This window comes from Bidens hawaiensis, unplaced genomic scaffold (assembly GCF_021521415.1).
Source record: "Bidens hawaiensis isolate Kalapana, Puna unplaced genomic scaffold, B.hawaiensis_p1.1 tig00028565_1, whole genome shotgun sequence".
In the NCBI taxonomy this organism is placed as follows: domain Eukaryota; kingdom Viridiplantae; phylum Streptophyta; class Magnoliopsida; order Asterales; family Asteraceae; genus Bidens; species Bidens hawaiensis.
Genome location: NW_027494681.1, coordinates 233,132 through 260,597, shown reverse-complemented (window position 1 = coordinate 260,597; position 27,466 = coordinate 233,132). Strand labels below are relative to the sequence as shown.

The window sequence follows — 27,466 nt, the reverse complement described above, 5'->3', positions numbered from 1 at the left end:
TTGAATGATCAAGAAATTCCAAATGGTGTGGTAGTCTCTATACTCAAACTAATTAAGCAAGAAGAACCAGAGAAAGAGATAAAGGAGAAACTAGACATTGTCATTGACAAGATTTCAAAGGCTTTAAGTAAAGAAAAGAATATTCAAGAAAATGAACTAAAAGGTTTGAAATTGAAAGATGATTTGGAACAAGAAGTGGAAATTCAAAAATTCTTAAGCAAATATGGTGGTAAACCAAAATTTTTGGTTAAGAATGGAATTCCTTTTGATTATGTAAAAGTGATGACAAGAAGAGAGATTTTGAGCAACTTCAAGAAAATGAAAGAACAACAGCTGAACTTAAAGAAGGAAGCCGCTCAGTCTCTGGTTGGTAAGAACAAAGGAATATCCAAAAAGATGGTTGATCTATCAAGGATGACAATGAAAGGGAAATCCAAAGTAGAGGAATTCTGCGAACAGACAACATCCTTGATCTCAAAACAGAACAAAACAAAGAAAAGGAAGATGTCTGTGACTACTCAGGAAAAACCAAAGCAGATGCACTTGAAGATGGATAAACCCTTTGTCAAGGTTGCTGTAAAAGCCAAAAACCCTTCAGTCAACCACAATGTTATGCCAAGTGGAATATTCTATGATTCCAGGACTGAACATCTGAATGTTATGATGGAAAATGGAGAGATTGTGAAGATCTTCTCTAAAAATAACTTCAGAAAATTCAATCTATGGCAATTGAATGTGATTGCAGCACTGTATCTCTCTGATTACAAAGAAAGGCAAAGGCCTACAAGTCCTAAGCAATCAGAACTTTTAAGATTCTTGGTTGAGCAAGAAAATTAAACAAGCATCTCTGGCTGAAATGAAGAATTTCAAGATTAGGCTTTGTTTTGTAATGTCTTCGGACACTTTTGAATATGTAATTTTGTTTATGTAATTTGATTATGAAATTTGACTTTTAATTTGATGTGTATTTTGCTGAGTGTAAGTAACCATAGAGTGTTTTGGGCCAGCTGAGGTGTTCCAATCTAGGGGGAGATTGTTGGATCAAGAGTTTGACCCAAATGAGGAGATTTGACCTAAATGAAGATTATGGAAGATTGGAATCTTCTCAACCTCCTCAGAAACTGCTAAGTATTGAATCCGAGCACATCTTGGGTTCCGAGCAAGCTTTTACTTAGCCGAGTATGAGATTTTGCCTCCCGGGCAAGGTTTACTTCAAATAGTCTTCTTAAGTGGATATCCGGGCAATGTATGCTATTTAGTGCATTCCTGAGTAGGGATCACTGATTTGGTATCTCCGAGCAAGGTTCACTTTGTCAAGCAGGTTTGTTCTTCAAGACGAAGTATTTTACTCTTCCGAGTAAGGGTTGGTCAACCATGTCCAAGAAGCCAAGTAATTGGAAGACCGGGCAAGGTATTTATAATTAAGTATGGTCCGAGTATACTTGATGAGTTAAGGGAATATATCTAAGTTATATCGAGTAAGGTTCAACTCAAGCAAGGTACAGTGATTCCCGAGTACATTTTGCTAATAAGTTATTCAATGACAAAGAGTCGAACAGGATCATAGAAGAACAGGGTTGCTCGTAAGGAGTTGTCGGGCAAAGTCTGATAAATTCAAGAAGATTGAAGTCTACTCGGTGAGTATTTTACTTGGTAAAATATTCTTTAAGTAAAGTCTACCCGGAAACTGATCCCGAGTACACTTCTATGTTTACCAAGTCTGAAGGAAAGCCGAGTACACTGCGTACTCAGAGACTGAAGATTAATGAAAAGCCTACCCGGAAGACTTGTTTTACACTTAGTTCATTTTTGAATATGTAATTTGAATATGTATTATCGGATAGGGTTTCTAGAAGGAATGACAGCTGTCCTAGGTTGACAGGCCTATAAATAGAATATTTAGGGCACGCCGCCGAAAAAAGGACACGGGAGGAGAGGCAGAACACACAATACGGATAAGACTGACTCATTTATTGAGAGAATATTGTGTGACGGCTGTCTTAGGATTCCTAGAAAACCCTAAATCGATTATCCGTCTGTATGATTCTAATATGATATAAATGGAAATCCTTTGAGTGAATCCTGAGTGTGCCTCTCTATCTTTGATTATTCATTGCAACCGTATGTTTGTTATTGATTCCGCCTTTAACAAACGGATATCTTTCTAAATATAGCAACCCGTCATTAACTCTCTTGTCAACACGGGTAATCTGTGTGAGTTATGACATCATTGATTAAGATCCAGCTGAGTGTTGAGGGACCGACATTAAGGAAGAATAAGAGTCAATGGTTTTAGTTGTAATAGTAATATGTATAAATTAAGGCAAAACGTATTTTAATTTGAGCAACCATTGTTTTTTTTTACAATTACATTATTTGATGTAAAGTCTTGTAGTTAAGAATTGATTGAAACCAACATACTTGAATTAAACAAGTTATTGAATATTTAATGTTAGTATTAGTGTCAGTACTCAATTTTTTTTTTGTTAATGTTACCTAAATAAAAAAATGACTTAAATTCGATATTTTTATTCAAATTCAATCTAAACCCTAAACAAACAATTAGGGGATAACCAAGTCAACGATATAATCAAAACTTACAAAGCATTACCAATCGATTTCATGATATACTTCTTCTTAGACACCATATACCTGAATCACCGATACACCGAATTCATGAAAGAGACATACTTTATACCCTAAATCGATTGAATCCACAAAGCCTAAATTGTGATAAAAAGATTTTTGGATATAGAGTAATCTTCATATACACGAAATCGTATAATACGATAAAAAAACTAATAATAATAATAAATAGCATATCAACAATCACCCGTTTCAAATCAATATTCCTTTTATTTATGATTTAATCAATAGAATCTACAAACCCTAAATAATCAGAAACATATTGATGGATTTGGAGTAATCTTGACATAGAATTAAAATGTAGGTTCGGAATTAACGTGTTTGCGATTGAGATGATAGGCGACTCAGACCGTCAAAGATAAAAACCATAGAGTGTGTGAGATTAGGGTTAATGGAGATGGAATTAGAAAAGGAAACATGTCGGAAAATAATTTGTGGTCTAATCCGGTCAGTGTTTCTTTGGCTATTTTGATGAATTTTAAATAAAATAAAAAGACAATTAGGTGAAAATTGTATTGTATTTTAGAAAAATTAATGAAGTGACAACCAAGATGGATAAACTAATTAAATACCATTTGACAATATGACAATATTGGGTTGCTTTAATAGAGTAATGAAATATTTGAAGGAAAGCTTTAAAGGTGATATTCTACACTATGTCATGTATGTTAAAAATATATGTATGTTTATACCACCTGCAACAAAATGTGTATACTCACTTATTTCAGAATATGTTCTCTTTCTAGATCCAGTTATAGTACTTCTGCTGATAAACTTGTATAATACGCTTCTGATATTGTACGGAGGTCTGTATGTAATGGTTTTGGGTATGGTAAAGAGAATGTAATCCTTGTACTGCTCAATATAAAGAGCCATCAACTCTCATGGAATTCTCATTCTTCATAAATCATAAGTTTTAATTTGTTTTATTTTGAATGGTGGAATTAGTGTTTGGGTGGTCAATTGAGAACTTAGATTATTTAAATTTTAATTTTGATGGCTTCATCTCAACTTTAGGAGGTTTGCACAATCACAACCATCAAATCATATAACCTTCTTGTTCTTCGGTCGTCAGGGAAGAGATACCGGCCCTCGCGTGTTGCGTTAACGCCCCGCCTTCATCTCTTCCCGCCACGGAGCCATTTCCCCGTGTCGTCGTTAGAAACCTTTGGTCACCGGGTCGCTCCGCGGGTGTGTACCGCATAAACGGATGGGGCGCGCCTTACTTTTACGTCAATTCCTCCGGCAACGTGGCCGTTTGTCCGCATGGAACCTCAAACATGGACCATCAGGAGATTGATCTCATCAAAGTTTAGAAAAAGGTTTCGGATGACGGAGGCCTCGAGTTACCGCTTCCCTTAATCATCCGGTTCCAGATGTTTTCAGAAACCGCCTCGAGTCGATCAAATTCGTGTTTAATACCGCGTTAGACGCTCAAACTTATGGCTCAAGTTATCAAGGTGTTTATCCTAAGAAATGTAATCAGGACCGGTTTGTTGTGGAGGACATTGTTAGATTCGGATTACCGTTCGGTTTCGGGTTGGAAGCTGGATCGAAACCGGAGCTACTGCTAGCTATGACCTGCCTATGCAAAGGAAGTTCTGAATCTTTACTGATTTGTAATGGCTTCAAAAATGAAGAATACGTCTCCCTTGCCATTATCGCTCGTATACTTTAATTAAACACGGTTATTGTTCCCCAACAGGAGGAAGAACTGGATTATGTTATCGACATGAGTCGAAAACTCGGCGTTCTTCCTGTTGTTGGTGTTCGGGCGAAGCTCCGTACCAAACATTTGGGTCATTTCGGATCAACTTCGGGCAAAAATGGTAAATTCGGCCTTACAACAATGCAAATTCTTCGAGTCGTGAAAAAGCTCGAAAAATTTGGTATGTTCGATTGCCTTCAGCTTCTGCATTTCCATATAGGTTCTCAGATCCCGTCCACCGCTTTGCTTACGGACGGGGTCGCAGAGGCACATATATACACCGAACTGCTCCACCTCAGCGCTTCGATGAAAGTCATGGGATCGACTACGACGGTTCAAAGTCCTTCGATTCGGATCTCTCGGTTATTTACACTCTCTACGAGTACACAGCTGCGGTTGTTCACGCGGTTAAACACGTTTGCGATCAAAAGTCCGTTAAACATCTAATTATATGCAGTGAGGGCATAACTGAAAACTCATAGTGACTATACCGAGTTGTGAATGTCGTCTTTGAAATGTCTTCTCCGCGCACCCTTAATTGATGGTAACCAGATCTCATGGACCTCATGAACAGATTATACAAGGCGTACCTCGACAAGTTTGTTATTGTTTTCATTGATGACATCCTCGTCTACTCCAAGAACGTGACCGACCATGAAGAACACCTGAGGTTAATCCTAGAATTACCAAAGAAGGTACAACTGTACGCTAAGCTCTCGAAATGCGAATTTTGCCTTCGTGAGGTTCACTTCTTAGGACACGTGATCAATGAGGATGGTATCCATGTCGATCTAGGCAAGGTAGAGGCCATCAAAAACTGGGAAGTACCTAAGACTCCGACTGAGGTGCGACAGTTCCTAGGAATAGCTGGCTACTACCGATATTTCATCGAGGGATTTTCGAAGATTGCTCAACCCCTCACCGCACTGACACACAAGGGTACTAAGTACAATTGGGGTGATGCGTAGTAGTCTGCCTTCCAACTTTGGAAAAAAACTCTGTAGCGAGCCTATCCTAGCCCTCCCAGAGGGAACAGAAAATTTTGAAGTACATTGTGATGCATCGCTACAGGGTCTCGGCTGCGTGCTAGTGCAACTTGAGAAGATTATAGCCTATGCCTCTCGAAAACTATGGGTACACGAGAAGAACTATACGACCCATGACTTGGAACTAGAAGCTTTGGTATTTGCCCTTAAGATATGGAGACATTAATTGTACGGTACCAAATTCACCATTTACACCGATCAAGTACCACCCTGGCAAGGCCAATGTAGTGGCCGATGCTCTCAGCAGAAAGGAAACCGTTAATCCTTTACGGGTGCGAGCATTACAACTCACAATTCATGCCAACTTGCCTGATCAGATTCATGATGCTCAACTCGAAGCTGTGAAAGACGATAACCTCCCATAAGAAATCATGCGATTCATGGATAAGCAACTTGAAACCAAATCGGACGGGGTCCGATATTTCGAAAACCAAATTTGGGTCCCTCGATACAGAGACTTGAGAAATCTGGTGATGGACGAGGCACACAAGTCCCGATATTCCATTCACCCTGGCTCAGACAAAATGTACCATGACCTGAAGGTACTTTACTGGTGGTCGAACATGAAAGCCGACATTGCCACCTACGTGAGCAAATGTTTAACCTGTACAAGGGTCAAGGTGGAATATCAGAAACCATTTGGTCTGTTACAGAAACCGGAAATTCCAACGTGGAAATGGGAACACATTTCCATGAAGTTCATCACAGGCTTACCCAAAACACCGACGGGATGCGATACCATCTGGGTGATTGTTGACCGGTTGACTAAGTATGCGCATTTCCTAGCGATCAAGGAATCAGACAAAATGGAATAACTAACTCGCGTTTACATGAAAGAAGTAGTGTCTAGACATGGAGTTCCTGTCTCAGTCATATCTGATCGAGATTCCCGTTTCACTTCAAACTTTTGGAAGTCACTACAGAACGCACTAGGCACCCGCCTTGATATGAGCACAACATACCATCCTCAAACGGATGGGCAAAGTGAACGCATCATTCAGACTTTGGAAGACATGTTTTATGCATGCGTGTTGGATTTCGGAAAGAGTTGGGAACCCCATTTGCCCCTGGTAGAGTTTTCGTATAATAACAGCTACTACGCCAGTATTAAAGCGGCGCCATATGAAGCATTGTATGGATGAAGCTTTCGATCGCCTCTTTGCTGGGCAGAGGTGGGTGATAGCCAAATCATTGGTCCCGAATTAGTACTTGAAACCTCAGAAAAGATTATCCAAATCCGGAATCGCATGGCAGCAGCACGGGATCGCCGAAAGAGTTACGCCGAAAAGCGCCGAAAACCTCTTGAATTCCAAGTGGATGACAAGGTTTTACTATAAGTCTCACCTTGGAATGGTGTAGCTCGTTTTGGGAAATGAAACAAACTAAATCCACGATACATTGGCCCATTTCGAATAACTGAACGTATCGTCCCGGTAGAGTACCGATTGGATTTACCAACAGAACTCAGTGGCGTAAACAATGTTTTCATGTATCCAACTTGAAGAAATGCCTTTCTGACGAAACACTAGCAGTCCCTTTGGGCGAGTTGCAAGTTGATGAACAGTGGGCTAGTTGCAAGTTGATGAACAGTTACGCTTCATCGAAGAAGCAGCCGAAGTTTTGGATTGGGAAACCAAAACACTCAAATAAAGCAAGATTCCTATTGTTAAAGTTCGTTAGAACTCAAGATGTGGACCAGAGTTCACGTGGGAACGTGAGGATCAAATGATGAAAAATATCCTCACCTTTTTCGAAGGGGTGACCATGCACAGAAAACCGCAAAAACTGACAGCCCATCAGAAAACACCAAAGGTATGAGTTAAATTTTGAGATGAAATTTCTTTCTACAGGGGGATGATGTGACAAACTGAAAATTTTTGCCTTTTTCAGACAGCCATCGCGACGTGACACAAATTTTCGGGACGAAAATTCTGTCAACATGGGAATGATGTGACACCCAAAGTGACCAGGTGTGACACTCGTCAATTTCAGGTTAACGGACGAACTCCGTTAATTCAAACGCAAGATCACACGAACTATGTCATTCTAGTTAACGCATATCTCATTACATTTAATTCGGGTTTAAATAACGCATGAAAATCGTTACACAAGAAGTCTTTCGGAGTTTCACCGAAACACACAAGAGTCGACTCAAACCGTTGGTGAACAAATAATAAATATAATAAACAAGTATTTGATAATTATGTGTTACGTTTATGTGTTACTTGATGCTTACATGTGTAACCTCATATCATGAAGAAAATAAACAAGTTATGCTAAAATTTCACAAGATAAAAGTTGAGGGTGCTAGTTGTAACTTGTAATTATTTAATCATTATATAAAAAACTTAAAATAATAAACCCTAACCTTTCCCTCCCTCCCTCTCTTGGTCAACGGATGCCCCCCCCCCAATCCCCTCTCTTGATCGATCGAACCCACACACACATACATACAAGGTGTTTACAAGTTGTTTTGAAGATCCAAGAGGCTAACTAGGTAAATTAAACACTATATCTAATCTATTCTACCAACTAATTGCATGATTGAACATGATGGTCATAAACCCTAATTGTTAAACATGTTGATTATTGATATTCTAGGGTTGTATGCATGATTGTTAGTTCATAGGTTAAAAGTTTGTTGAGTTTTTAATGAAAACTGATGCTGGACAGATTCATAATTGCATGTTAAAAAGGCTATAACTCAATGTAATGATGTTTTTTGAAGTAATTAGTGATTCTATGATGTAGTAAGTCGAGTATAGTTTCTAAAGTGTCTGAGTTTGAAATTTTTAGACGTGTGAAAGTTAGTTTTTATTAATTTACAAATCTGTTGTGCAAGTCTAATTCGGGAAGTCTTCTGGTAGGCTGTTTTCTAATTAATGTATCTCACAAATGACAAGACCAATTGAGTTGATTCCACTTCTGGAAGTTAATAACTTGAGTGAGGAATCTAACCCAATTGGCCTTGCACTAATTGGATTAGCCATCCAACGGGAATAGTAAATAACATTCTGTTGCGCATGATAATGACTGCGGTGTGCTTAGTGTGTCGTTTTGATCATTGTGAGAAAACCGTATGTGATAAAAATATAATAAAAATATTTTTAGAAATCTAACTCAATTTTGCTTCTGTGATGAGTTTTGGTGATTTTATTTACATGATATTACTTATTAATTAGAGGAATCTTGACGTGTTAAAATCTGTCTCGGTAAACTTAGCTGTTGTATTCCTTGAATTAACATGAAAGGTGGTTAATTGATCGATGTTTGCTATGTGTTTGACATATTTGCCCTTATGGGAGATAATTTGTTGATAATGTACCATGGTAACACTAAGCACTATACCTGTTCACACATGTAACTTATCACCAACGTGTTTGTCGAGTCACACGTGTTCACAAAAGAACACATCTCATGCATAACTTTTATGTGTCGAGTCTAGAGACTCACTTGCAGTTCAAACACTTAGAAATCTCATTCTTGTTTTTAGAGCACTAGTGAGCATTTCTGTGACGCACGCTTTTATCGGATCTTTTTTTTAACTACGCAAACAGTGAGTTTCACGGCCCCTTCTACTCTTTAACGTTTTTATTAGGGGGGATAACATACTCCAACGCTTTAGATTTTGTTAGTCTATATATATCACTTGTAAGGCTAAGTGGCAAACAAACCAACTAAGTCCTTCTGAACATCGAACAGGTTAATATTGGATAATAGCGAGTCACCTTTGAGTAGTAATACAGGGTTTGACAAACCCCACCCAACTCTAAACTCGACTGTAGGTCGAGTGGGTGTAATTTTGGCTAACCCATTTACCATGGTCGTGGTTGACATGGTGGCAAGGCAATCGTATAAACAGTCAGCTTCAGTGTTGAACACTTAGTAATACATGCTTGATAGGTTAGCTACCTATTGATATATAATTGACTTAACACTATCTGGTATAGCTAAAACGCAGCGCTTAATTTATGTAAACCTGTGAACTCGCCAACCTTGTGTTGAAACTTTTAGATAGTTTATCTCAGGTAGCCGAGGCGGGCGAGCGGTATAGGACATGCATTCTCTGAACCCTATTGTTTTTAACTTCTTTTAAATTTTATCATGATAACTGTGTTTTAAGTCGTCATGTGAACTCACCAATTATTTACTTTACAATATTACGCTTCTGCACTTTTACTTAAGACTTGTTTATCTTGGTGGTTTTTTAAAACTGTAAATATGATGTTTGATATTACTAATGATTCCGATCCTGTAAGTTCACACCCTCTGACGTTAAAACTCCGTTAGTGGTTTTTGAGGGTGTGACACCAGTTGTTGACAATTGTAACAAATTTCCTTGGATTTATCAAATCCAATCATGTCATTTGAACTAGAGAATGTAGACCTTTCACTCATGTTGTACAACCTCTTACTTCTCCAAGCTAACATGACAACTTGCCATTTTAAATCTATATCTTCAAGATAATCTGCATCAATTTGTTCCAAATCTTCTTGTACAACACTGGTGTGAATCAAATTATTGGCCACAAATGAATTATAGGATTCATTAAACATAGATAACAAGGCTTGATATTCATTTCCTTGACTTGAGTTTCTAGGAACATATGGAGCATGTCCACTTGTCATAGAATATCTATCACCATCATCTATCATTTGGTCATTAAATCTTTGTTGTCCAGATTGGCTCCCAGATTGGCTTGCCACATAAACCCTTGGAGTTTTAGAATTAAATTCACTAAGCTCTTCAATGATAGGAATTTGTTGTTGATTCTTGGTTGGCAGATTTCTCATTGGAGCTCTTAGGGAATTTGCAACTTGAAAACTTGGTTTCTCTTCATTAATCATGTGGTTTTTCAATAATTAAATGTTCAACAGCTTGTAAAAAACATATGAAATCATCAAGCTTGAAGTTGGGAAAAACTGTCTTTTCTTTGATAAACTTGCTTGATGTATGCAATTCACCAGATAATAAGCAAAGCAGTTTCTTGTTTAGATCAAAATCAGTAATAGCAAGATCAGTTGTTCTAATTTCATTGACAATTGCTACTAATCTTTGAAAAACTTATTTCAACCTTTCTCCCTCCTTTAACTTGAATCTTTTAAGTTGTTGCTTCAGCCTATCTTTCTTTATGTCTTTTAATTTTGTTGCCTTCAAACATTTATACCACTGCATCATACATTGCCTTTGTAGTTGTGTGATGGTACGCACTTGTCAATATTTCCCATGACAAACCCAATTTCAACATAGAAAGGGATTTTTCATCCATTTTCTTCATTTGTCTTTCTAGAACCTGATTGTTGTTTGCACCTTCAGTGGGAACATATGGACCAGCTTTGATAGAATTCCACAACACAGTGTCATTATAACAAAAAACAACCTCAAACAATACATACCACTTGATATATTTTTCTTGACCTAACAGTCTTGGAATTTTGTTAGTAGACAATTCTTGGTCATCCATTTGTTCAAAAATATTTTTGGTATTTTTATCAAGCTTTTAAAATAAAAAATTACTTCAAATTTTGACAAAATTTAAGAAATATTCAGATCTGAGAATAAAATTCTTGAATCTGATGAATACAGATGGATTAAAGCAAGATCTAGACTCAAAACAAACAATAATCAAAGTGAATATGAGATTAGAAAACTTTTAAACCTTAAAATATTGTATATCAGAAAAATGAAGAACAGAACAGCTGTAACGATTCCGGCAAATTCAGGTATACCCTAGCAGGTATATACTACTTATGTGTTATTTAATAATGAATATATGAATTATAATGCGTTTATACGAGTATGTATGATTCACAATACGGATTATACTCGATTATACAGTTAATCGTATTGGAAATACGATTAACCGATTAACGGTTATTGAAGCCCGAATGAATCGAGGATTACATTATAGACGAGATATATAACATTTAGCGATGTTTACGAAGTATTAAAGCTTCGGGATAAGTGATTATAAGCACAAAAAAATAATTTTCGATTTAATGGTATGTCGGTACGTTAAACGAAACCTTTAATACCAAACTGAGCAAGAGACGATCGATCAAGCCGAAAAAGATGCGCAATTATTAATAATATGATGTTCTAAGATAATAAATGCCATGGTTTAAGTTTTTAAAGTTTTTAAAGTGGTTTTATAAATTTCATTTTTTTTAAGCCGAAAACGACCGTTTTAGCCTCGTTTTAAGCCGAATTAAACATTTAACCGAAAAACGAACTGAACCAGATTATCCAAAACATTATCCGGATTCTCAATATCCAAACATGTGGCTAGAAATGGAAAGGTGGGTCCCACCCCACCCCTCCTACATCCCGATCGGAACAAGGGAACCTCCCCAAGCCTCTCATTTCTTTTTTACATCAAACCATTGCAAGATCTTTCCTTCCTCTCCACTTCATGAACTAAAAACCGAGATTTTAGCAAGAAAACCGAGGTAAAAAGTCGAGTTATTTACGTTTCCATCTTCGTTTCTTGAGTTTATTTGCAAGAAAATGAGGTTTCAAAGATGAAAACCGATTCTTGCATGATCAAGTGATGTATACGGGTTATACAAGGGATCTTGGTCCAAGAAAGGAGTTAAACGAACCAAAAACGAATTTTTACGGTTTAAACTTTAGTTTTGAAACAATAACCGAAACTATAGTGTAAGAGGCTTTATTGTGAGTGTAACTTGCTTGGTATTGTAGTATGTTGGTTGTAGGTTTTGTATTTAGTGGTAGATAAGGCGGAAAGACGAGTGTGTAGCTTGTAGTGGCGGAAAACAAAAGGTATATTCGGTTTATGTTCGGTTATGAGTGTTTTGGACAGATTGTGGTACGTTTAGAGTTAGGCTACGAAATTTCACAGGGATGATCTACACATAAAAATAAGAGTTCTGTAAAATTTTGGTAATTTTTGGACAAAGGATGAATATTTGGTGAATTTAATGCTCGGTTTTGGCTAAAAATGGTGAAAAATAGTTAAATATCATGAACAATTCTGGAAAATTCCAGATAATCTTTTTATAACATGTAAAAGTCACACCCAAAATTTTAGGTCTGTTGGAGAAGTCTAAGTAGGCTTTTCGGTTAAACGAGTTCTAGGGTTTTCTAGTTCGGTTTTAGTGAAAATGGCATGTAAAAAGAGATTTTGGTTCTGGAAAAATTACAGGGGACTATTTTGATGGTAGGGGTCATCCAGGAAAAATTTGGGATTTTTTTAAGATCTTTTGGTATTTACGACATATTTAGTGTTTAAATGGTGTTTAAAAATAGATAAATAAATTTTAAATATAAAAATTAATTCTGGAAATATTTTTATAAAATTCCCCACTGTCAAAAAGTGATTTGTGCAAAATTTCAAGATCCGAGACAAAACGGATAATTATTTGTGCTAAAAAGAAAATAAAAACAAACTTTTAAGGTTTAAAACGGGTAAACCGGTAAAGTTCGCCTAAACGAGCTGACCGGTGTATAAAAACCCTAAAAATGAACTATTTTCATATAACTGAGTTAAACAAGTAAAAATAAATCATCCGAAAATAATTCGGATGATTTGGGTAATTTTATCCGATAAAACGGTTTCCGGTGCACTAAAGACGGAAACGGGTCCCGCGGCCAATCGGGGCGTCTAAACCGAGCTCTAATTTCACAACTTTAATTAAATTATCAGTCAAAAACTATTTTCGGGTCGCGTGTGACCAAACTCATTTTTGAAACGTAAAAACGGATAACCGTGCTAGACACGCAAAACGGGGAAAACAAACTAATAGTAATTTTGACTACTGAACTCTAAACAATATCACAATCTGAGTCCGGAGAAGTGTTTCTGGGTTAACATTGCCCCGGAATGGGTACAGTACTGTAACATCCTAAAATTTATAATGTTGAATAAAGGAAGTTATGTTTAGTGATTTCGCGTAATTAATTAATATCGGGTAAGGAGCGGATCATGGACTTGGATTAATTGAGATGGGTTAAATGAGAATGGGCCTTAGGTCCATGGGATTTAAGGGATATAAATACCCCCTAAACCCAAAAATATCTTTCATTCTATCACTTTTCTAACACACTCCAAAACACACACACACCACACAACTTCGCCGCCGGCCGAGGGAAGAACCGGGCAGATCCGAGAGAGAGAGAGAGAGAGCGATTAGTTGTGATAACAAGTAAACGAGATCCAAACAAGCTCAAAAAGGTATGATTCTTGATCTTTGAAGTTTAAAGATCCGAGCTTTATAGCGTATATACGACCGAAAATGGTTGGGAAATGTAGTGGGTGATGTCGAACCATAACAAGGGTGTTAAAATCGCCCAAAATGCTGGACAGAAATCAAAGCCGTGGCTGATCTGGGCAACTTCGCCTGCAACTGGGCAACTTCGCCTTCAAAGCGATAACTTCGCCTTCAAAGCGATAACTTCGCCTGAGGCTAAGTTCGCCTAATTGATAACTTCGCTTACGGCCAAGTTCGCCTAACTGGTAACTTCGCCTAAAGCCAACTTCGCCTGATAACTTCGCCTAGAGCTAAGTTCGCCTGAGGTTTAACTTCGCCTAAAGCCAAGTTCGCCTGATAACTTCGCCTAGAGCTAAGTTCGCCTGAGATTTAACTTCGCCTAAAGCCAAGTTCGTCTGATAACTTCGCCTAAAGCTAAGTTCGCCTAAGGTTTAACTTCGCTTAAAGTCAAGTTCGTTTAGAAAATGAATTAAAAATCTAATGAAAAATGTGTTAAGACAGTTAATAGAAATAAAATTTTTCCAAGCTGACCTGGCAGCTCGACCCTAGCTAGGGGCTCTGCCCCTTGGACCCTGCTAGGGGCTGCCGCCCCTAGACCCCACTGCCAGGGGCGCTGCCCCCGGACCCCCCGTTCGTTGTGGGTCATATAAAGATAGAAATACATTATGAGAAGTGATAGTTAATTGATACGTATACTTGTTATACAGTCAGCCGTGCCCAACTGAAGAAAGGGATTACGATTAACGGTGAACGTAACCGTGTTCAGGTGAGTTTCTAGCCCCATTTACGTGTTATGTTTTCGGGGCTGTGTGCATACTCGATATGTTTGTTAATACGCTTATCCTAAGAGATAAGTGTATGCCTTATGTGAATGATGTGATATGTATGAATGATTGCTTGATGGTACGTGAACGATCTTCGGATATTGCACGTAATGTCAGGTTGTAACGCTAAGTATAAGGTATGTATGATATGTATGCTTATGTGTATGAATGTGATAAAGTTAATAAAAGAAGGAAAGGATGGTTGTATGGTAACGAAGAGGGAATCGAACCCTACTAATATTCGAGAACTAGGGAACCGAACCCTACTAATATTCGAGGAAAGAGGGACCGAGCCCTAATAATACTCGAGGAAAGAGGGTACCGAGCCCTAATAATACTCGAGGAAAGAGGGACCGAGCCCTAATAATACTCGAGGAAAGAGGGTACCGAGCCCTAATAATACTCGAGGAAGGAGGGTACCGAGCCCTAATAATACTCGAGGAAGGAGGGTACCGAGCCCTAATAATACTCGAGGAAGGTAGGGCGTAATGCTCTTTATAACGTAAGATATGAAAGTAAGTTAATACAAAAGAAAGTATGAAAGTATGAAAGTATAAAAGTATGAATGTAAGAATATAAGTTTATGTGTATTGTATAGTGTATGATTAACTAGAACTCACTCAGCGTAGCTGACTTTTAGTATGCACGCAGGTGAGTAGGATGAGGCAGCTCGCTTGAGGAGACACGTGGCACTGAATAAGAGTCTGGCATCTGAAGACTTATGATGTTTTAATTTTAATGCTTTAATGTTGAAAGACAAAGGATGTTTTGAGACAAGTTATGAATTATGTAATGTTTTATGAAAGTTTTATATTCCGCGTAAATGTTTTAATTAACTCTGATATTTAGAACTGTGTTTATGAGTAAATCCAACACGAAAGTAGGGCTACCGGTAACGGGGCCTTACAAGTTGGTATCAGAGCAAAGTTCGAGAGATTTAAGCATCCTACATGCATAGACTCGAACAGAGAATGGGATTTAACTAAGAAAGGAAAGAAGATGCCAGTCCAAGAATGCCATGTGTCGCTCAAGCAAGATCAGTAAAGGTAAATTGTATGATTAAATGATATATGTTAATGAGAAAGAAAATATATGTGAACGACAGGGATAGGAATAATTGATTGTTTGATTTGACTAATTGCTTAAGTAGAACAAGCACAAATAGACTCATAAAGGGAAGTGTATAGGACACGGAAAGCAACGTGATCAGCTAGTCACAGCTGGCCACTGTTATTACCTGTTAGCCTTGATATCCTTGTACTAAATAGTTCCTTGAGTGATGATGTTAGTGTTTTCCCTTTTAGAATACGATGGCTGGAGCTGGAGACATTGTTGGAGCTGGAGGTCGCACTGGGCGACGCGGCAGGCCTCGTCGTGTCCAGCAACCTTCGGTTGAGACAGCTTCCAACACCGAAGCTGAAGGAAGCACAGCGGGAAGAAACCCGGAAAACAATGAAGGAGTTCAACTGGATCCCGCCATTCAAGCAGCTATTGTTCAAGCTGTGGCCACTGCTGTGAAGAATATTACCCCGGGAAGGTCTGCTGGAAGCCGTGAAAGAACTGTTGAAGGGGCAGGTGGTAATGATAGAAAGGATGACGAGAGGGAAAGTGGTGACTCAAGTGAGGTAAGGTCTGTGAAAGATAATGATAGGAAGAGGGGCCGAGGCGGTTGCAACTATAAGTCCTTCAAAGGTTGTGACCAGCCTAAGTTGACTGGTTTAGGAGACGCAATCGCTACTCTTCAGTGGATAACCGCCATGGATAAGGTTATCCGCATTAGCGAGTGCCGTCCCGATCAAGCGGTAGGTTATGCTACTCAATCATTTGAAGATGAGGCTATGTATTGGTGGGAGAGTGTGGAGCAGAGGAAGACCCATGAAGAGATCAAAGAGATGAAGTGGGACTATCTGAAGGAGTTAGTGATGATGAAGTTCTGTGCTGACGCCGAGGTTGAAAGGGCGGAGATGAAGTTCCTAAACTTGAAAGCTGGGACAATGGCACATCGTGAGTACACCACCGAGTTCAATCGAATGTCTAGGTTGGTGCCCGATATGGTCAACACTGAGGCTAAAAGGATCAAGTGTTACGTGAGGGGATTACCACAGAGAGTCCGCATGTTAGTCAGGACAAGTAAACCTGCTACTTTCGATTCTGCTGTCGAACTCGCAGAAATAGTCTATGCGGACTTGGCTGCGGATGATGTGGTGGTGGGAGACGAGAAGAAAGAGAAGAAATGGGTCGCTCCTGCTAAACGACCCGGTACCCAGATGTTGAACCCTAAGAACAAGCAGCCGAGAGTTTGGGAGAACAGGTCGTGCAAGACCTGTGGCAAGGCACACAGTGGTGAGTGTAGGTGGGGAAAGGGTTCGGATACATGTCATTAGTGTGGAAAGATTCATGCCGGAGAATGTAGATTTGGTTCGAATGTTTGCTACAAGTGTGGGAAGGCAGGTCATTATGCTCATGAGTGCAGAGCCTGCATGCTACAAGTGTGGTAAGACAGGTCATTTTGATAGGGAATGTACCGAGAGTGAAGCTGGAGGTAGTAGAAGGAAGGATGCCGATCAAGCAAGGCCAAGAACTAGAGCCTACATGCTGACCCAAGAGCAAGCTAGACAGATTCCTGATGTTGTGACCGGAATGTTCTTAGTAAACGGCATTTCTGCTGCTGTATTAATTGATTCGGGCGCAAACAAAAGTTTCGTAGCCACACCATTTAGTAAACTAGCTAAAATGAAATGTTGCCGAGTGTCTGAGACTCTTATGGTAGAAACCGCTAGTGACACTTCGGTTAAAATAATGAAAATGGTTAAGGACTGTAGGATAGAATTGGAGGGACATGAGTTCACTGTTACCTTGTACGTTATGACCTTGGGAGGGTTCGATGTGGTTTTGGGTATGGATTGGTTGTCTGAGTTTGAGGCTCAGATAGTGTGTAAGAATAGGATGATACGGTTAAAGTCATTGGATGGTAGTGCGGTGACAGTTTATGGTGATAAGGAAAGTTCTGGGCTTAATGTCATTTCGATGATAAAAGCCGAGGGTTTGCTAAGGCGAGGGTGTTGTGCCTACCTGGCGTATGTCGTCAACGTTACGGCCGAGACGAAAGAAATGAAAGATGTTCCTATTGTGCGCGACTACCCAGAAGTATTCCCTGAGGATCTTCCGGGGTTGCCACCGGAGCGAGAGATAGAATTTCAGATAGATTTAATACCAGGAGCCCAACCTGTCGCGAAAGCGCCTTACCGTCTAGCACCGTCGGAGATGAGAGAATTGATGTCCCAACTGCAAGAACTCCTCGACAAAGGTTTCATAAGACCGAGTGTTTCCCCGTGGGGCGCACCAGTATTGTTCGTGAAAAAGAAGGATGGAAGTATGAGAATGTGCATAGACTATCGTGAGTTGAATAAGCTTACGGTAAAGAATAGATATCCGTTGCCAAGGATTGATGATCTGTTTGACCAACTGCAAGGTTCAAGTTGGTTCTCACGAATAGATCTCAGATCAGGCTACCATCAGCTGAAGGTGAAAGAGGCAGACATCCCTAAGACAGCGTTCCGAACGCGGTATGGACACTACGAGTTCCTCGTAATGTCATTCGGTCTAACCAATGCTCCTGCAGCATTTATGGACATGATGAATAGGGTGTGTCGACCGATGTTGGATAAGTCGATTATCGTCTTCATCGATGATATATTGATTTATTCAAAGAGTGAGTCTGACCATGCTGAGCATCTGAGAGAGGTATTGGAAGTTCTGAAGAAAGAGAAGTTGTAAGCCAAGTTTTCGAAGTGCGCGTTCTGGTTAAGAGAAGTGCAATTTTTAGGTGACGTGGTTAATCCGGAGGGGATTACCGTGGATCCAGCTAAGATTGAAGCGATAACGAATTGGAAGACTCCGCAGAATCCGACTGAAATACGAAGCTTCCTAGGGTTAGCTGGCTACTATAGGAGATTCATCGAATGTTTCTCCAAGATAGCCGCACCGCTGACCGGTATGACCCGAAAGTCGATAGTATTCAGTTGGGGAAAGTTTCAGGAAGAAGCCTTTGAAGAATTGAAGAAGAGACTCACGCAAGCTCCCATCCTTACTCTACCTGATGGCGACGAGGATTTCGTTGTTTGTGCTGATGCCTCGCATCAAGGGTTAGGTTGCGTGTTGATGCAACGAGGGAAGGTGATAGCTTACGCATCTAGACAGTTGAAGGTCCATGAGAGTACTTATCCGACGCATGATTTGGAGTTAGCAGCTGTAGTACATGCCCTTAAGATATGGAGGCATTATCTGTACGGTACTAAGTGTATTATCTATACAGATCATAAGAGTTTAAAGTACTTCTTCGAGCAGAAAGAATTGAACATGAGGCAGAGAAGATGGTTAGAATTGATAAAGGATTACGACTGTGAGATTAAGTATTACCCCGGTAAAGCTAACGTGGTCGCTGATGCGCTAAGTCGTAAGAATGAGGAAGTCCTTGCAACAGTGAAGTCCTACAAGTTGATCATGAACCCAAGTCTTTTTGAAGAAATCATCAAGGTGCAGTCAGAGGTGTTAGTAGATGAAGGGTTAGTAAAGAAAGAAAGGATTTATGGCCAGCAAGATGAGTTGGTGGAAAACGCTCATGGAGTTAAGACTAGGTTCGACCGTATGTGGATCCCACGCCATGGTGATCTTAGAAGTCGAATCTTAGATGAAGCTCATAAGTCAAGGTACTCAATTCATCCTGGAGCTACAAAGATGTATCAAGACTTGAAAAGAGATTACTGGTGGCCAGGAATGAAGAATGATGTAGTGGATTATGTTAGCAAGTGCTTAACTTGCTTACAAGTCAAAGCCGAGCAGCAAAAGCCTTATGGGAAAATGCAACCGCTAAAGATACCTGAGTGGAAATGGGAACACATCACCATGGACTTCATAACTAAGCTACCTCGTACAGCTAAGCAACATGATACTATCTGGGTGATTGTGGACCGTTTGACCAAGAGTGCTCACTTTCTGCCCATACGAGAGGCTATCTCGTCAGAAACATTAGCAAACTTGTTCATTAAAGAGGTTGTGGCTAAGCATGGAGTACCGTTATCAATCGTGTCTGATAGAGATACACGGTTTACTTCTAGGTTCTGGAAGAAATTCCATGAAGCTATGGGGACGAGGTTGAACATCGGTACGGCGTATCATCCTCAAACCGATGGACAGTCTGAAAGGACGATCCAAACCCTTGAGGATATGCTACGTGCTTGTGTTTTAGATTTTGGTGGAAGTTGGGATGATCATCTGCATCTGGCAGAGTTCTCCTATAACAACAGTTACCATTCAAGTATTGGTATGCCATCGTTTGAGATGCTTTACGGTAGACGATGTAGAACCCCGGTGTGTTGGGGTGAGATTGGTTAGAAAGAAAAGGGAAGCCTAGAAGTGGTTCAAGAAACGTCTTCAAAGTTTGATCAGATCAAAGCAAGAATGAAAGCCGCTCAAGACAGACAAAAGTCTTATGCAGATAAGCGGCGACGACCAATTGAGTTTAACGTTGGTGACTATGTGATGCTCAAGGTCTCGCCTTGGAAGGGGATTATCCGTTTTAGGAAAAGAGGAAAGTTGAGTCCGAGGTACATTGGACCGTTCAAGATTGTAGATCGTGTGGGTGAAGTAGCTTATAAACCGGATTTACCCGATGAGTTAGAAGGAATTCATTCAACCTTCCATGTTTCTCATCTGAGGAAGTGTCTAGCTGATGACACGTCTCACGTGCCATTGATGGACATTGAGGTTGATGAACAATTGAACTACATCGAGCAACCGATAGAGATCGTTGACCGCAAGGAGAAGCAGCTTCGTCACAAGATTATACCTTTGGTAAAAGTGATATGGAAACACCGCAAGGGATCAGATGCTACTTGGGAGGCCGAGGATGAGATGCGCAAGTTTTACCCTAGTCTGTTTATGTAATAGTTAGGTTTCGGGGACGAAACCTCTTTAAGGAGGGAAGACTTGTAACATCCTAAAATTTATAATGTTGAATAAAGGAAGTTATGTTTAGTGATTTCGCGTAATTAATTAATATCGGGTAAGGAGCGGATCATGGACTTGGATTAATTGAGATGGGTTAAATGAGAATGGGCCTTAGGTCCATGGGATTTAAGGGATATAAATACCCCCTAAACCCAAAAATATCTTTCATTCTATCACTTTTCTAACACACTCCAAAACACACACACACCACACAACTTCGCCGCCGGCCGAAGGAAGAACCGGGCAGATCCGAGAGAGAGAGAGCGATTAGTTGTGATAACAAGTAAACGAGATCCAAACAAGCTCAAAAAGGTATGATTCTTGATCTTTGAAGTTCAAAAAGGAACCGAACCCTACTAATATTCTAGGAAAGAGGGACCGAGCCCTAATAATACACGAGGAAAGAGGGTACCGAGCCCTAATAATACTCGAGGAAAGAGGGACCGAGCCCTAATAATACTCGAGGAAAGAGGGTACCGAGCCCTAATAATACTCGAGGAAGGAGGGTACCGAGCCCTAATAATACTCGAGGAAGGAGGGTACCGAGCCCTAATAATACTCGAGGAAGGTAGGGCGTAATGCTCTTTATAACGTAAGATATGAAAGTAAGTTAATACAAAAGAAAGTATGAAAGTATGAAAGTATGAATGTAAGAATATAAGTTTATGTGTATTGTATAGTGTATGATTAACTAGAACTCACTCAGCGTAGCTGACTTTTAGTATGCACGCAGGTGAGTAGGATGAGGCAGCTCCCTTGAGGAGACACGTGGCACTGAATAAGAGTCTGGCATCTGAAGACTTATGATGTTTTAATTTTAATGCTTTAATGTTGAAAGACAAAGGATGTTTTGAGACAAGTTATGAATTATGTAATGTTTTATGAAAGTTTTATATTCCGCGTAAATGTTTTAATTAACTCTGATATTTAGAACTGTGTTTATGAGTAAATCCAACACGAAAGTAGGGCTACCGGTAACGGGGCCTTACAAGTACTGGGTTAACAGTGTCCCCAGATGTCCCTAGAAGTGTTTCTGGGTTAACATTGCCCCCGGAATGGGTACAGTACTGGGTTAACAGTGTCCCCAGATGTCCCTAGAAGTGTTTCTGGGTTAACATTGCCCCCGGAATGGGAACAGTACTGGGTTAACAGTGTCCCCAGATGTACCGGTTGATACGGTTAAAGATTATATAAACAATAATTGTATAATAACGATCGTAGGAATCATATTACAGATTGGACGTGTTAACTGATAATGATTGTTGTTACCTGCTTGCATGTGCTAAGGTGAGTTTCACGAGCCCCTTTTTCTGAATTGTTTTTAAATATTTTCTCGGGGCGGAAGCATGTTACTACTGAAACGTTTAAGTACATACTGAACTCATGGATTTGCGTGGATTTATATATATTTTATTGTACGGGAATCGTACGGAAATGTACTAAGATGGTAATAGTCTGAGTTGCTAACATTCTAAGGCCCCGGAACACGAGTGATTAACTGAAAGCCGGTAGAGTGTGAATAGTACTATTGGTCTGACAAACCCAACTGGTCCGGCATGGATTTGCTGATGTTTCCCAGCCAGTTGCACATGTGTATTTTGTTGTTATATATATTTTGCTATGTAAAGTTAGACATAGCGGTTTGGGGCAGGTCCGTGGGCGGAGTATGCCACGGGGTTGTGTGTGGATAGTCAGAGGTTTCTCTTGTGGGCTCAGCATAATTACATCGATAATATTATATTTTGATAATGATTTATCATGGTTTACTCGAATTGTGAAACTCACCAACTACTCGTAGTTGACCCGTTTTCTCACATGCTTTTCAGGTACAATTAAAATGAAGTGAATGCTTACGTGCTAAGTGCTTGATGTGTGTAAGATTTGCGTGCAGGATGTTACGATACGTTATATTAAATAGAATTAGGTATCATATTGTACGATGTGTGCATCACCTAGACGATAATGAATTATGAGATAATGTAATTTGAAGTTTATTAATGTATTCAGTTTTCTTTATAAACAATGTGGTTGATATCAGAGGTGTCTGTTGCATCCCGTTTACGTTTCCGCTGCGGTTGCGGGGTGTTACAGAACTTGGTATCAGAGCCATTGGTTATAAAGAATTAGGATGTCTTTAAAAGATACCTAAAATATAACCAGTAGCTCAAGTATTATAGGATCTGAATATCAACTAATAATATATAGTGACGGGATCTGGATGAACTTGGATGGACAAGTGAGTTATTATGGTCCGGAACATAATAACAGACTTTTCCGCACGAGGGAATTCAGGGGAAGTCACTGGGTACATTAATAGTAAAAATGGCAACATATGTGTAAAGTATATAATATTATTCATACGTGCTAATGTGTATATATATATATATATGTACATATCTCGTGGGTACATGTATTGAGAAATAGGACCCGGATAAGGAACCGGGGGATGAAATAATAAAAGTACTGAGGATGCTGAAATTTCTAGAGCATCGGTTGATGATAAGTCTGAATTATCGGGTCATAGTTATGATAGTACCAAGTTAGATCTCCTGTTTGACATTAACCAGAAATATCTAGTAACCGTCACTCCCAACCAAAATTGATAAATCCCTTACCCTACCAACACCGGTACCGTATATCTTAATAACCCCTATGTTCACCCGAACCGCCGACCCTCACGTACGGACGGACCTGTACATGAACCCATTCTTATTCCATTAAGGTAAAAAAATAAATAAATAAATAAATAAATAAAATAAAAATAATAATAATAATAATAATAAATTTGATAATAAATGAGCAGATAAAAATAATATATAGAAATATATATGTGTATTTCTCACTCTCAAACATATGAGACATACCACCTCCAGACCGAGAATTACCGATTTTAGCGAACCTAGAACGCCTGAGGACATTGACTGAGCAAGTGATAGAGTTTCCCATAATAGTAATTGATAATATTTGAAGGCAACGTGGGTTGCGCGATTACTTTGAACCTTGCAACTCCCTATGTTATCCTTACGTCCGTTAGATGCCTATACCCATGTATACTAGAATAGAATGATTACCCATACACAAAGAGGTGTTGGAATCATTATGACATAGTTGGTTGTTCGTTCGTAGGTGGTATACCGTGTATGCTGGATATACAAATAGACACGGATATTATAACTCCGTGGTACGTAATCGTTTGGTGCTCACGGTGAGCATGTATCGGTTATGCTGTCATGCAGAAGGATATTGAAATCAAGTATATTAAACATTAATCTTTGTTGAGAAAGATCTATATGTCAGTTGGTGACAAGAATTATGAAACATATTTAAACGTTAACCGACGTCAAGTTAAGTCCATATGCTATTATATTTGTGGGACATATATACTAGATACTGGTATGTGTAATATGTATGATAATATTTGGTGTGTATGTGTACCTGTTGTTATGATTGAGCTGGTAACGAGTTATACGGTGAGATTAATATTGATTACTGCGTACGGGATGGGTACAGCAGAATGACATAAAAAGAGTAACTCCAATTATGGAGATTGATATGATTCAGTTGGTTGCTCAAAGATAGCAGATGATGATACCGAATGTCGTATCACAGATCACTGCTAGTGTTGATGCAAATGTGATCGCAGAATTATAGATCGAGCAATCACATGAATATGAATATTTCAATTCTTAGTGGTATTACTAAGAGTGATAATGTCCCACCGAATACTATTATGACTACAAGTATTAGTTATAAACTAAACATGAATAGTAGTCGTAATGAATTAGATCAGGTATAAGGATATGTTTGTTGGTTGTGTTAAGGAAATTATTAATAGTTTACTGATGGTAAAGGGAGGAATAGATTAGCAAGTGGATAGAAAAGATCGAAATGGTTAAGGATATTGGTAAGAGTCTAGAACATTGTGTAGTGAAATATGCTACAGATATGTTGGTAGATTATATTGTATCGTGATGGAACACGATGGTACAATTATAGTTAGAAAATTATTACTTAGATGATATGGTCGGAATTTAAAATTCTTGGGCTAGAGCACTTTTATTCGAGTAATTAAGTTCAGAGATTGGAAACTGAGCTATGAAAGATAGAAATGTTGTGTGCTGATCACTTAGAACACGCTAATCGTTTGAAGGAATTGTCATGTCTGGTAACATGGCTAATTACTCCTGGAACTAAGCGAAGTGAGCGCTATATTGGGGACTAACTCCATCGATAAGGAGTATAGTCAATCCTGTAAAATATACAACCTTTGGAAGGGTTGTGTCACAAGCCAGCATTGATATATTTGACTCGATGGGAAGCGGAATGGAAGGACGTTAGGTGAGATGTCGAGTGTTAAAGAAGAGAAATGATAAAGGTATAGTGCAAGATAGGCTTTTGAATAAGTAGGTATGTCCTACAACCCAGAATTATACTAAGACTAGTTCTGGTGTGAAAACATGAACCGCATGAAGGGTCCTTCCCTAAATGTGGAAAATATGGTTATCGGCAGGAAGAAGAATGTCGAGTGATAGTAGGCCACAGGTGTGGTAAAGATGGATATAATGCCCCAATTGTAGAACCAATTGAAGCCATGTGAACCGGCAACCCCAACCCATTCGTGTACAACCACTCCGAACCCAACAGCTTCAATAACAATCCATCCAAAGAAATTAAATTATGCCAAACAGTTGTACTTGCTATGAATGTGGCAGTACAGAACGTTTCAAGAGAAATTGCCCAAAGTTGAACTAAGGTGTCGTTGGAAGACGAACCTCATGACAAGCATCAACCTCTGATCAAGCAAGGAGCCGTGCTTTTGTGAGTAATTCGAATAAAGCACGTCATGATCCAAAGGTGGTATTAAGTATGTTGTAGTTTTAAATCAATAGGCTTCAGTGATATTTTTACGGTCGCCGATAGAAGTTAGTTCCTGTTAACCTCCTATCATTTGGAAAGATACCGATTAGTGAAACTATAGAACCCTATGCTGTAGAATCGCTAACGGTAAACCCCTAATGGTTAACTAAATTGTTCGGAATTGTCCTATTATTCAGAACGATTAACCTTTCCTTATTGACCTACGACCAGTAAAGTTAAGAAGTTTTGACGTAATAGTTAACATGGATTGGCTAACTCAACATGAAGCTGAAATCAAATATGAAAAGAAGATGATTAGAAGCTCTCTTTCGGTCGATGAAGCGATTAGATACAGAGAAAAGTGTACGGTATTATGTTACCACTCTAATCTTATCTTGAGATGTTATAATATTTACGCCAAGAAGACATGGTGTATTTAACAAACGTGACTGCCTCAAATTTAAAAGAAAACATACAGAAGATGTTCCGGTGATACGTAAAAATCCACAAGTTTTCCCAGAAGAACTTCCTGGATTACCGCCAACCCGACAGGTCGAATTCAGAATCGATTTAATACCTCAAGCTGGCCCTGTTGCTAAAGCTCCCTACCGACTTGCACCGTCCGAGATGCAAGAATTATCCAATCAGTTGCAAGAATTGTTGGATAAAGGATTTATACGTCCTAGTCATTCCCCATGGGGTGCACCTGTATTATTCGTGAAAAAGAAGGACGGGAGCCTTAGAATGTGCATTGATTACAGGGAGTTGAACAAGTTAACAATCAAAAATAGGTACCCTCTTCCCCGAATTGATGATCTGTTTGACCAGCTGCAGGGTGCGAGCTATTTCTCAAAAATCGATCTTAGATCGGGATACCATCAGGTTAGAATTCAGGAAGAAGATATCCCAAAAACCGTATTCCGGACTCGATACGGCCATTACGAGTTCTTAGTTATGCCTTTCGGGCTAACAAATGCGCCGGCAGTGTTCATGGACCTCATGAATCGAGTCTGTAAACCTTACCTCGACAAATTCGTCATTGTGTTTATTGACGATATTTTGATCTACTCGAAGAGTAGAGAAGAGCACGAGCAACACTTAAGAATAATTTTAGATCTTCTAAATCAGGAGAAGTTATATGCAAAATTCTCCAAGTGTAACTTCTGGTTACAAGAAGTGCAATTCCTCGGTCACGTTGTAAACCATCAAGGAATACACGTTGATCCGAGTAAGGTTGAAGCAATTAAGAATTGGCAAGCGCCTAAATCGCCAAAGGAAATCCGCCAATTCTTAGGCTTAGCTGGATATTATCGTCGGTTTATAGAGAACTTTTCCAGCATCGCCCAACCTTTAACTCTCCTGACTCAAAAGGATCGAAAGTATGAATGGGGAGAAGAGCAGGAAACGGCATTTCAAACGCTAAAACAAAAATTGTGCCAAGCGCCGATTTTAAGTCTCCCCGATGGAGACGATGGTTTTGTCGCGTATTGTGACGCATCGCGTAGAGGGTTAGGATGGTGTTGATGCAGAATAATAAGGTTATAGCCTATGCTTCCCGACAGTTAAAAGTACACGAGAAAAATACACTACTCACGACTTAGAACTGGGAGCGGTTATCTTCGCACTTAAAATCTGGAGACATTATCTCTACGGTACGAAGTGCACCATCTTCACCGATCATAAAAGTTTGCAGCCCATATTCGATCAGAAAGAACTGAATATGAGGCAACGAAGATGGGTCGAGTTGTTAAGCGACTATGACTGTGACATCCGTTATCACCCCGGCAAGGCTAACGTCGTAGCCGATGCCTTGAGTAGGAAAGATCGGGTTAAGCCATTGCGAGTGCGAGCACTGGGGATGATAGTCCAGTCTAATCTTTCGGACCTGATTCGAGTCGCACAACGTGAGGCGTTGAAAGAGGAACAATTGGAAAAGGAGGGACTTTACGGAAATGAGAAGAATTTCGAACAGCGCGTGGACGAAATTCTCTATTTCAAAAATCGGATTTGGATCCCGACCCTCCATGACCTTCGTGAATTAATCATGGACGAAGCGCATAGATCGAAATATTCCATACATCCGGGATCGGATAAGATGTACAAGGATGTGAAGGAGTTCTACTGGTGGCCGGGTATGAAAAAGG

At 39.4% G+C, this 27,466-nt stretch overlaps 1 pseudogene; it reads left to right on the top strand.

Moving 5' to 3' along the window:
- Positions 1 to 282: 282 nt before the first annotated feature.
- On the top strand, positions 283 to 4,836 carry LOC143577413 (arginine decarboxylase 1A, chloroplastic-like; annotated as a pseudogene).
- The last annotated feature ends 22,630 nt before the right edge of the window (positions 4,837 to 27,466 follow it).